This window comes from Carassius gibelio, chromosome B23 (genome assembly GCF_023724105.1).
Source record: "Carassius gibelio isolate Cgi1373 ecotype wild population from Czech Republic chromosome B23, carGib1.2-hapl.c, whole genome shotgun sequence".
NCBI lineage: Eukaryota > Metazoa > Chordata > Actinopteri > Cypriniformes > Cyprinidae > Carassius > Carassius gibelio.
This window is the reverse complement of record NC_068418.1, coordinates 10,483,480-10,496,795: the sequence shown is the minus strand read 5'-3', so window position 1 is coordinate 10,496,795 and position 13,316 is coordinate 10,483,480. Positions and strand designations below refer to the sequence as shown.

Below are 13,316 nucleotides of genomic sequence, written 5' to 3'. Positions count from 1 at the left end.
ATCTTATTTTTATTTTTAACTAAGACACCGTTCTTGTACATAACACTCTTTTTATAGCAGCCATTTGGAGTGTAGTTCAGAATGCCAGCCTGCTTAGATAAATGCCCCCAAAGCCAGCAAAATGATGGGGCATAATTTCCTGCAAAATGACGGCCGTACCATGCCATTTGTCATCGAGTATCTTCCCCTTCGTTCTCTCCCTGCAGCTTTGCTGTTGGAAAATGGATCTACACTTGGCGACCAGTTCTCCGTAGCTCCAAGCACAATCACTCATCTGTAGTGCAATCTGCTAAAGGAATCCATCATTTAAGGCAGAACGCATGCTAGCAGAAGAAAGGCACAGGGCAGAGGCTCTAGTAACTCAAGACAAACATGTCAACAGTTCACACAAAACGATTTCAGGAAAATGACAAAATGTGCATGAGAAAAAAACAGGAGCTATGGTCCATAACTTGGCTAGCTGCCTACTGCCTACGTACACAGTATCCTAGGCTGCATCCAAACAACAATGGAAGCTCATTAGGGATTGATCCTGAATGTGAGTGTGTGTGTGTGTGTGTGTGTGTCAATTATTAATTTATGAAAGGAGAAACAACAGTGATGATCAAATACTTTAAAGCAGTGGCCATCAACCTTTTTGACTTGTAAAAGACACACAATATATTTATTCTGGTATTTTTACAATGTTCTTTGTTTTGAAACTTTTTAATGAAAAGAAACCAGGTGTGCTGATATACTAAATTAAATGTATGAACTACATACATTTTTTGATTACATAAAATCTGGTATGATCTTCAATAAAAGCAGTAATTATTGAGGGGAGACGAAGAAAAATGGTTTCAGTCCACTTTCTTATATCTTTTTATTGTTCATATTTTATACCGGGAAACATTTAGTTCATAAACAAATCTTTTTATTTGTAACTTTTTATTCAGATGCCCAAAATGACCAACAAATATATATATATATATATATATATATATATATATATATATATATATATATATATATATATATATATATATATATTCACACACAATATGTTGCAGCTGCTGTACCTATACAGGTTAAAAATCAGTAAATATTTAGTCAAAATGTTTCTCAGTTTTGATCATTTAGAGGTATTCGCGATTATATTTTGGGGTAAATGAATTTTTAAAGAAAATGTAACTTTCATGTCATTCCAAACTTTTACTTTCTTCCTTTCATAGAATTCAAAAGCAGAAGCTTAGTTGAATGTCCTAGCTGCTCTGACAATGAAAGTGAATGTTGGCCAACTTTCCCAGTTCCCATCCACTTTCATTTATTTTTTTTTAGGTAACACATTATTTTAAGGTGTCCTTGTTACACGTTACATACAATTATAATAACAACAAATGTGCATAATTACATGTAAGTAACCCTAAACCAAAGCCTAATCCTAACCCTAACAATATAGTAAGTACAGTACATGTACAGTAGTTAATTAATATTACTCAGTACATAAATGTATAATTACACTGTAACAAGGACACTTTTAAATAAAGTGTAACCATTGTTTTATGTATCACCTTTTGCAAGTAATACAATTTTGGAACAACATTAGAGTGAGTACATGATAACTGACTTAATTTTTGCTTGAATTACTCCTTTAATCTGCATAAATATTTATAGTATACAGAGACTATTACTGATAATTGCCAGTATTGCATGAATTGTATTTAAAATCAACATTTAACTCACATGTTCCTTCGATTTTTTGTCGCATTACATTGCATTATCTCAAAAACAAATATGCTGCCTTTGACTTTGGACAAGAGGAAGCAACATAATTATGTTGACTACATTTTGGAACAGCCATTGCATCAGGAGTGTATAAAATGCTTTAAAATCTAGCCTACAGATTCAGCTCACTACATTTTGGAACAGAGCTGAGGTGATGAAAAGACTTCTTTTTAAGGGGGCTGCGGTGCCCTTTCAGAAGGTACAAAACCCCCCTTGTTCAATGCATGAATGCACTCCACTGTAAAAAAAAAAAAAAAAAAAAAAAAAAAGAACAAAAACAAGTCTTATATAAATTGAGCGAATTTATGAAAAAACTGACAGCTCAGTTTTGTAAGATCTACTTTCCATCTTGGAACAAATCTGTTTAAACAGCACTGTCATAATAGTATAAGGCATAGAACAACCATCAAATAAACAAATACAAAAACACGGGTGCTCATGTGCAAGAAAAACATATCAACCCGAGATTCATTCCTAGCCCCAAGCCAATGAGTCTTCAAATGGTGGCATAGAAGAAAAGAAGCGGTGACGTCACCGGTGCAATCAGTCTGCAAGAGCGGTGTACAGGAAGAGAGGAGGAGCGTGATGAAGAAAGGCAAGCAGGTTTTCTTCAGGGCCATTAGTTAGCATGCACGTCATACACGGCCCCTCTCAAATTAATTGGAGCATTCATATTAATGCTGTTTACCTGCAATCCATCAACCTGTCCTGAGTGAAATTTTGCTGATGCAATGGAGCGGCGTTCAGTCCAGCATGGAAACTAAGAATCAGACTATTCTGTCCACGGTTTAAAGCCAAAACCCATTCAAATCGACTTGAAGGATGTTGCCTGAGTTTCTGAAAGGCATCCTATGAAGCAACAGGAGTTAAATTGAAAGGCTGCCAAGCATGTACGGTTCTCAGCGAGAGTGTAAAACCTCAAACCAGAGAGGCTTTTTATTGCTCGGCTGCGATAAAAAAGCAGGAGCATCACAGAAAGTTGAGGAAAATCCTGTGAAACAGCCTTTGTTGTGTTACAACATCTGCCTCTATCCGTACCACAGATAAATACATTAAGGCAATGAAGAAAGTGGACATTTCCTATTGGAGAATTCTGCAGGGGAAAAGTGAGGATCCACAGATGCAGACATCATCCTTTAAGAACGTGCCATCTCGCATCGCTGAGCAGTTCAAGGGCATGCAGATAACTGCATATTGAATTAGACATAGATTCTCTTTCAAGGACATGCCATAAATTTCTAATGAAATATGACTCTTTATGGCACCTTCACAAACAGATAAGGACACAAATAATGAGAAGGTTATGATTCTGTCATATAATTTAGCCAGATTACTAGCACTCTTGGGAGGAAACTGGTATTGCCATGTGAACATATTTTTATTTTAATCTGCACCCAAAAGAAGCGTTGCTGGTCCTGTTAGTACAATGAAAAATATAACTTTTATTTAAATTGTGAATGAGTTATATAAAGAAAGCAACCTAAGAGCTCTCACTTTCGCTGTCAATCACTTTAGTTCAGCGCGACTTTCTAAGTTTAGCACTATTGTGAAAATTCGGACTAAATTCTGAACTGAAGGCTAAAAATTACAAGACTTTTAAAAATGAAACAGATTTTAAAAGCTGGGAATTAGGGGTGTAACAGTACATGTATTTGCACTGGAAATGTTCGTTATGGGTCTTTCAGTTCAGTACGTATGTGTACCGAACAAATACGCCATTGTTTTTACCACTGCATGAGTGTAACGTTATTGGAATGATTCGGTTCTACATATTGTTACGTTTGATTTGAAACAAAGTGTCATTTTCAAATTATGACAATTTTTCAGGTAATTCAAACTATAAATGTCGTTTTGAGGCTCTCTGAGGCATGACGGATCACTGTATAAATTTCTCAGCTCCAACAGCAGCAGTACAAATGAGCGTGATCATCTCTTCTTTTTTACTACTAGTTTTAACATGAAATAAACATGAGCGAACATCTCATCCCTCATGTAATCGCATGAGGTGCAGAGAAGAACATTTCACCAAATATTAGACTATATACTCATATTTTACTGTACCTGTTATTGATGTCTTAATTATGTAATGTTTAAATAAATCTGTTACGAGACAAGTTATGAAAGCGACTGTGTAAATCAATATATTTCAACAATAGACATTCTATGATTTAGAAGTTAATTAAAAAAACTGCATTATGTGCAATTTACATGTTTGCATATCATTTTTTAAAGGTGAGTGTTGAGCATTATACTTAAAAATAAATGGTAATTCAATTTAAGTTTGTGCTCTGTTGTTAATTCTAACCTTATAGTACATAAACTGAGGTAGATTTTTATCCCAGACTGGACAGACCCATAGTCTTAAAGGGACAGTTCACCCAAAAATGAAAATTGCCATAATTTACTCAGACTCGAGTTGTTCCAAACCTGTATGAGTTTCTTTAATCTCTTGAACACAAAAGAAGCTATTTTTAAGAATTTGAAACAGTTGATTGTAGAAATTGAGTTCAATTCAAAATAGTTCAGGGTAAACACTGACCTCCGTAGTATTTCTTCCATACTATGGAAGTGAATGGCTACCATCAAACGTTTGGTTACCAACACAGAATATCTGTTGCAGGATCAGAATGTCTTCTTCTGTGTTCAACAGAGGAAAGAAACAAGTGGATGGTGAGTAAATGATGATAGAATTTTCAATTTCAAGTGGGCTATCCCTTTAAAGGTACAATTTGTAAAATATTTGCAGTGAAATATCCCAAAACTACTAGGCTAGTGTTATATATTTTGTCCAGCTGATTACTCACAATATCTCTAATGTTTTCAACTACTTGTAAATCATGAGAAAATTCCCATTGTAAACAGTGACACGGGGCAGTGCAGTCACCTGTCAATGACTTTAGTTACCCTTTGTCACCGCGTTTACTGACGTAGGAACCACATTACAACAGTGTCCTGGACAAATGCGGAAGTAGCTTCGCGTCAAACTTCAACTAGAAAGAGATGCCGATCTCGCTTGTGTTTTACTCGACAGGTGAGTTGTTTCGATTCGTTTCTTTACAGAAAACGTATGCTATTATAACCATCAACAAGATCAGTATTATGGGGCATACAGGCCAAATGCAGGGCATCGCGTCTCAGACCCGCGCGAGGACGCGTCTGATCCATAGTCTGATCGCGTCTTTGCATTGACTTTGTATGTAATCTACTCGCGCAATCGTTGAACTCGCGTTAAATCCATGATTTAACTTTTTCCGTATGATTGATGGCCGTCAGCGGTTGGGTAGAAGACAACAAATCCCATCATCCACGCTCCTTCTTATCATCATGAAACCATGCAATTGTTATTGTTTTGGTAGTGTCCTCTAGTGTCATGTCCTACAACCGGTACCTTTAATTTAAAAAAAGAAGAAAAAAGTCTGTGCCATCATGTACTCAGACTACCCAATATCTGCAGACTGGCTCTGATAAATGGGAAGTAGCACTGACTCCAGACTCTGTAAGTTGTGTAGAGTGACTGGATATTGCAGTCATGAGCTCAACAGACATTTTTTTTGATTGGCTACTTTGATCAATGCTGCAAAACTACCTTTTTAATGACGTTCTTCAGAGCTCAAACACAAATACAACTGAATCTGTATTTGATAGGCTTCTACCAAATTTAATGTATATCTCTTGGCCACCATTTGAGTAGCTATGCTACAGGCTGAATCTTTTTGAGTATTGTCTTCAATCCGATGTATTTGAATCGTGCTTGAGTGACCAAATTGTGTTTACTACCTCCACAACCATCACTGTCACAAAGCTCCTTTAAAACATCCACCATGACACAATGACAAACTCTCAGTCTGACACACTGATTGTGGCTTGTTTTATGAACCCTTCTCTAAAGACGGGAAAATGACAGCAAAAAGATATGCAACGTCGACGTAAAGAGGAAAAGAAGGGTGCTCTTTGTAAAGTTCTGTTGCCATGGTGATACAAACACGAACTGTCTATGGAGAAAACTCTATCGAATAAAAAATTAAATGCGAGTTCAGCCAGTGGGTATCCTCTTGATGACTGACATTAAAGGTTAATCAGTTGGGTCATTATTTTTTTAATTCTCTGAATAATCTAAAACGCGCTTCAGATATTAGCATTGCTAGTGACTTGATGAGCTTGTGACTCATCAAGGGAATCATCTAAGCCATGTAAATGGAAAGACCCAAACAACTGTGCGGCATTGAAGCTTTTACCACAGAAGACGGTTAATTCTAATGGAGAGGAACTTAAAATAGACACGCAGGGATGAATTTCAAAGCACCTAATACATCTAACTCTGGAATTTTACATATAAGCCTATGATTTTCAAAGAAGGAAGAGTTTGAAGTAAATAAGCTGCATCTAGAAGGATGTCTGCTTCTTAGACCCAACAGAAACTGTATGATTTGTACAATGAAAAAGCTCATAAATTAGCCCTTGTCAGTCACTGATAGGTGCAATGGCAGAAAGCCTGGAGTAACAAAATGCTCATTTACTGATTAAAGTAATTTCTTAAAATGGCAGTCAAAGTAGCCAACGCAATCCTCAAATGATCCAGCCTTTCTTTTGGCCAGCCTCATTCACTTATCGATACATCCTTCCCACTTACCTCACTGATTCAACAGTCTCAGCAATGGCTAAAATATATTTCTAGACTGGGAGATCAAATATAGACTTTGTAATGAGCGTATAGGTAGACAGACTCATTAGAGTTACGCAAATGAGTTTTTGTGTATGTGTATGTGTTTTAAACAAACACACTCTTCCACACTGACAGTGACACAGAGAGACAGAATCCTATCTCTGTCTGAAAAAAAATCTGAATATCTATGTCTGTCTTGTTTAATTAGATTCTTTAACCACAATGATAACACACAAGAATGTTAAGAGTTTACATTTAATAAAGCTCCTTATTTCATCTGAACAAAATGTCAGAGGTGCTTGCAAAACCGGTCTGTGCAAAACTCAGGTCAGGCCATTGATATGCGAATGCTAATGTGTCCTGTGTGGTTCAGATGCTGCTTACGGACTGAAGTCAAAAGAGCCAACCACCAAGCAGTGTTAATTTTTTTAAGTTTTTCATTTTAATTTAAGCTTAGTATTATGTGCTTTTTATTTCAGTTTGTTGGTAAGGCAACATAGATGTAGATTAACAAAAATTTATCTAAAATAACATTAAAATAAAAATTTACTTGTTTTAGTTATTCTGAACACTTCTTATGAGCACCCTTAATGCATCTTTTTTCACAAATTTATTCAATATTTCAAGTTTCAATTTTCTATTTTCAGTTTTCATACATTTTTTTATTTTTAATTTATTAATTTAATTTTTAATTTATTTTTAATTAGATATCTATGTAGCTTTAATTACAATAATATATTAGTGTTTTTATTTTAGTAAAATATTAATATTTTAGTAATTAATTTATTTTATGTTTTTCATAAAATTGTTTTTTTTTTTCAGTATTATTTCAATGAATAAAAACAATATTAAATATAGTTAGTTTAACAATAACAAAACTGCGGAGCCCCAAACATGACATTCAAGAAAAAAATAAATATATGGTCCTCGCGATTTAATATTTTGTTCCCTCTGTGTCAAAAAACGTGCACGTGATTACTATTTAGTTCCCTCGATTTGCTAAATTGTGCACACAATTTACTAATTCATTCTATCGATTTATAAATCGTGTACACAAATTAGCAAATCGAGGGAATGAACTAGTAAACCGTGCGGACGATTTATAAATCGAGGGAATGAAATAGTAATTTGTGCGCACGATTTAGCCTACTTTTTTCCTCCATGCCATGTGCGAGGCTCCTAACATAACTGCAACAAGTCATGATACTCTGTCTTCTAGAGATTGCTAAGGATCCTATGGAAGACCATTTGTGCCAGAAAAACTAAAAAGTAACAAAATCTCATGATTTTTCTTTTATTCATTTTACATGTATTCATGTAGCACAAACAGAATGAGTTACACCCCAAAGTTTAACACTTATGGCTTGGAACAAAGTATAAGCAATAATAACAATGATGGAAAGTATAAAAGGTTCTCCTAGGAAATAAACAATGTGAAAGCCAGATTCGAAACTGAGAGAAGTAAAACTGCTTTTAGCTCCAATGTATCAGTGTCTGCTGGAAGGCATCACCACCTACTCCTTCATTTTCCGCCTCTTGTCCATTTAAAAGATGTTAGTGAATCCAATGAATGTGAAAGGGGGTCTGATGAAGCGGCAAGAGAAAACTGCGCTGACTCACAGCAATCAGACCGAGTCATGCTGTCACCCACAAGACCACAAAGCTTAACTGCCTTCTGAATAATTTACATTCTTCTGTACTTCATACATACAACCGACTCATATACAGGCAAATAAGCTCCCGTGGGAGGCAGCTCTTCTGTGAGCATCAAAACCTTCCCAACCCTGACTCTAAAGCACAGACACTGTCCTCTCAGACACACACAGCAAACAGGACACTGTTAAACATGAATGAAGAGTGAGCCCTGCGATGGGGGTGGAGAAAAAAGAGGGGGTCATTTTTTCAGTTTGTCAGCCCTGGAGGCCATAAGAGCAGACAGAGCAGAGAGGATCTAACTGGGTTAGGGTCTAGAGAGGAAAAAAGGCCACAAAAAGACGCTTATTTTAAAAGAAGACGTTATGTCATAGTGCAACATCCTGTATATTTAGATGCCTCTGTCTGGTCTGGTTTTGAGGGCAACACAGATGGATCCAAACAATGCAGCTCAGGATTATTTTAGTTAACTGAAACCATAAAAACATTTTCATAACTTGAAATAAAATAAACATTAAATGAAACACAATTATATATATATATATATATAATATATATATATATATATATATATATATATATATATATATATATATATATATGTGTGTGTGTCCATATAATGCAAGTGGAAAAATCCCTCAAACCTGATGCTTCAAAATCTACACAAAACAAACCAATATCCATTCGACTTCATTTAATGAAACACTGAATTAGTTTCTAAAGAGAAATGGTAGGCATAGGTTAAAAAAACGACTAATATTTTTACATTTTCAAACTACTGTATAAAACCATCGCTTCAAAACAACAGTCATACATGGGCTCATGAGTTCAAACTTGACATAAACATTGACATTCTGAAAGTCATATAATGTACACCTGGGATGGCAAGAGGATAAGTAAACGATAAGAACTATTTAATCTTTATCCAAAGCAATTACAGAGCATCCAGGCTATAATTATTATTTTTTTAATCAGTATGTGTGTTCCCTGGGAATTGAACCCACAACCTTTTGCGCTGCTAATGCAATGCTCTAACACTGAGCCACAAGAACAGTTTTACAGCTATTACAGATTAAGTAAACAGATAACCGATATTTTGAACCGATATGTATACAAGGTATACAAATGAAATGTCAAAATTACTAATAAAAAGGACTGTGAAAAAACTCTTTAAATGCTTTTAATTTATTTTATTGGCAAACTGGTTTAGAAAATGACCGATAACCACAAAAATGCTTAATATTAGCGCCAATAATCTGACTCCTAGAGACAATTTTCACATTGGCCCTGTCAGAAATGTGAATTTGAAGTCCTGCAAAAGACCATTTGTGAAGATCAGGAGATAGTAAGGTGTTCCATTTACCATTTTCTGATCCTCAACAGTTCTCATAAGCCTCCTCGATGCATACTTTTGCCAGGTCCAAGCTGATGTGGGTTCCATGTTGGACTGCTATACCCGACAGTTTATGCAGCATTACATCACCAAAATGTGGGCTCAGAGATGAACTGCATTGGTTTAAGCTAACATTTGGGACAGAGCCATTGACTGTCTGGCCACCAAGCCAACAATGCAGCCATTGTACCTTTGTTTTCAGACTCAGTCTAAATGTTGTGTTTATTGAGAGTGCATGTTTGGCTGATTAACTCCAGTTTACCTGTGCAACACATTTGCCCTTGGTTGTGCTCATGGGGAAAAAAGGCTGTGAAAACAGAATCTTATTCTTACAGAACTGCCAAAAGCAGCACAATGCAATGCATGTCAGCATACTGTCATCAGGGGAACTGATAGGATGTTATATAGGAATGCTGAGAGCATGATGGAGGCATGTGTAGGATGGGACGGTTACAGTTTGCCATTAATAGCATGCTGTGTTCAATTAGTCCAAACAACAGGCTACAGGAATAGCTTGCAGAATTTTTGCCACTTTGTATTTCTACAGCCTTGACATGAATTAAACAGTTGGTTTTCGGCTTATTAGCGGTGCATGCTTTTTTACTATTGCTCTATCCTAGGGTTTAAAAAAAAACAGAACTCAGCATACCTTTAGGTCAAAGTATTGCACTTTGGCACATTACTCATCCACAGTTTCTGCTAAAAAAAATTATACCTCAAATCGTGCAGCTTGTTCAGGAGGTGTGCTATTACCTATTTAACCCTTTCACACGTAAGTTTCAAATATTCAAGCTGAGCCCCAGGAGTGAGTTACACTTATTTTAGAATGCATCACCTTACTATTTCTAGGACTACACTTCAAGCTTGCCACATGACACACTGCAGCCACATTAACACTTAATAACAAATGTATTGGTTTTATTTCATTGTTCCATTTAATTTAAAATATCCACAAGCTTGCTATTGTGCTGTCTTACACAATGTGTTTCTGATGTGAAAACTACACATCATTAAATTATGTTTAAAAGATTTCCATAGACATCATTGCTAGTGTATATATTTACAAAAAATGACAAACATTATGTAGGTGAAAACACTGAACAGCTGTAATATATGACGAGGGATGAGCTCTCTCTGGGCTCTCTTTGGTTCAGCACCAAAGCGTGAACACAGATTGGAATATAGCAGATGGTCATGTGATATTCTAATAAAACCGGTGTGAAAGTATCCACAAGGGTTGAGTGATCAGACTTACTATTTTTGTCTGGTGGACAATAAAATACCAATACCTTGCATTAAAGGAAGGATTAAATACTTGTGATTGGGCTTTTTTGAATGCCCCAGCAACCTTATACAGTACAATAGCTAACAAAGCTATAAGATCCTATGGGAAGCCTGTAGCATTACAACGGCAGCTTTTATATGGCCAATAGAACACACATTTTTTTCATAAAATGCTAAAATGTATTAAAAATCAAAGGCAGTAAGAAGCATAATTAACAAAATTGTCCAAAACATGAATGGTTGTTTAAAACGGTTCAAAATGAAGGTGTTTTTCAACTGTTAATACCTTTACTCTGGACATAGAAAGGAACAATGCCAAAATTCACATGTGATAAATGATATGCCCATCCAGACCAATGCACTTCCGTGGTTTGGCAACAGATTCATTCATTACTTATAGGAAAGATTAAGTTATTGTTGAACTAAATTTGTGTGCCGTTTTTTATGGTTTACTTGAATGTGTCTGACTTGGTTTTCAGTCATCCACTTTGATTAATAAACCAGGGCACCTTTTGACTTTCCCATGACCTTTCCAGTCATTTATGATCACTGGATAAGAACATTTGCATAATGATTCAAATCAGAGATTACCAAGCAAGTCTGACTTTTAACAAAAGCAATATTTAGTCTATGAAACATTTTACATTTCAGAGTCTGTGAGCATTTCAGTTGTGTTGCTGTCTATGGAGGGTCAGAAAGCTCTCGGATTTCATCAAATATATCTTAATTTGTGTTTCAGAGATGAATAAAGGTCTTACAGGTTTGGAGCAAAATGAGGGTAAGTAATTAATGAAAATAATATATATTTTTATGGTTCAATTTGGAAAGGTTCCATGGATTTTAAAGCTTCTCAAAGAAACCACAGATGCCAATAAATAACCTCTATTTTTGAGGATGTAGGGGATATAGGCTATGTCCTATAGATTTTAATAATTCCCATTACTTTTCCAGACCTGGACAACATAACTTTAAACATTCCTAGGTTTGAAAAGCAACTAGACTTTGTAATCCAATTGCTGGAGACCTTTGTATAACCATCTGAGCCTCTTCAGGCAAAACACAGCAGAACAATCTGGCATGAACCGCATGGATGCTGTGGTATAAACAAGCCACACAATACAAACACGCAAACAAATACAAAACAAGTCCAGTTGTTTTCGGAAATGCGCTGGCAAATGTTCATTTTTCTCCCAGCGTGCTCCTTCATCGCTATTATAGCAAACTAACACTGCGCGCAGTGGAGCATACGTACTGTACTCGCGCGCTCTCCACAAGTCTCAACAGCTTTCAGTTAATTGACTTCTCGAGCCACACGAAGCGCGCGCGACTGCCCCCGGTGCCACACCCTCTTTTCATTAAACAGCATTGACACCTCACTTACATCTGAGTCACCAATAAGCAACATTTAAATTATAGTGAAGCCTCAGGTAACCTATTCACACAGCGAAGATAGATGTTATTCTGCACGTGATCCCATAACACGGCCAACGGGTAAGAAACACATCAACTGAAAGCTTGCTTTATGCAATATATGAAACATGAATGGGGTTAAATATCAGCGCTGTCCTCCGCTATAAGTGAAATAGGTTAGTCTACCTGCACTGACACTGCACGTAGGCTATTGTTCAGTATAACAACGGCATCCTTTAACTGTCCTCTCCACTAAATCCAGTTAAAAAAATGGCCACATGAACCAAAAGCGGTAGCAAACCCTTGTTAACAGACCGGCCTGCCGCACAAAATGCCAGAATAACGCAAGATTTTAGGCTCATCACAAGGGCATAGGCTGAGCCCACTCTGCAAGCGCTGAGAGTACACATTTAGCCTGTTCACGGTGCACACTTTACGGATAGTGAGCATACACGGGATGACATCGCAACAAAGAGCCCTACCTGTCTCTCCAGGTTTGACGCGCGGATTTCCGTCCAAATGCCGAGCATTGAGGGCTTGCGACTGCCACCGCCCTGCTGCTTCTGCTCCCCTTCAAAGGATGGAGCCTGTCCGAGAGGATGAATGAGCGGAGGGGGGAGAGCAGCTCTTTCGGGTGGATGGATGAGAGGAGAGGAGAGGAGAGGAGAGGAGGAGGAGGAGAGGAGCGTAGGGGGCGTATGCGCGCTGGAATACACCAAACTCCTTCCTCACCGCTGAGAGAGCCGCGCTCAACTGAACACGCACCGATTTCATCATCACGAATTCTCTGTGAGCCTCTGTTCCGCTCTATGTCCGTCCATATGCACTAGCGTATTCCTGTTATTCAGTGAAGAAATTAAGAAACACATATAAATGTTAGAGCACACTGTAGGCTATAGTGTGGGAGTGCGTGAGTAACAATAAATATTATAAAAAAATAGGCTACACCAGAATAGAATCGAATACTTTTTTTGCCCTTATAGCCTACAGACAAATTTCTCCAATAGAAGGTAAAAATGTTTTATCAGGCAACTTACAAATGTGCTTCATGTGGTAAGACAGTATTTAAATTAGTTTTATATAAGTTAAAATAGTTTTGACACTCTACTGTAGGGTTCCTCAAATCTTGTCCAGGAGGACCAATGCGCT

At 36.8% G+C, this 13,316-nt stretch overlaps 1 protein-coding gene across 6 annotated transcripts in view; it reads right to left on the bottom strand.

Annotated features, from left to right (window-relative positions):
• The window catches only part of si:dkey-178k16.1 (protein 4.1), a 50,734-nt gene extending 37,778 nt beyond the window's left edge, over positions 1 to 12,956 (bottom strand). For 4 of the 6 annotated variants that reach the window (XM_052595221.1, XM_052595222.1, XM_052595224.1 and 1 more), the window contains exon 1: positions 12,650 to 12,956. The gene's annotated coding sequence lies outside the window, so the exon portion shown is untranslated. The remainder of the gene's footprint in view (positions 1 to 12,649) is intronic. The other 2 variants (XM_052595225.1, XM_052595226.1) reach the window with 1 other exon arrangement.
• Between the last annotated feature and the right edge of the window lie 360 nt (positions 12,957 to 13,316).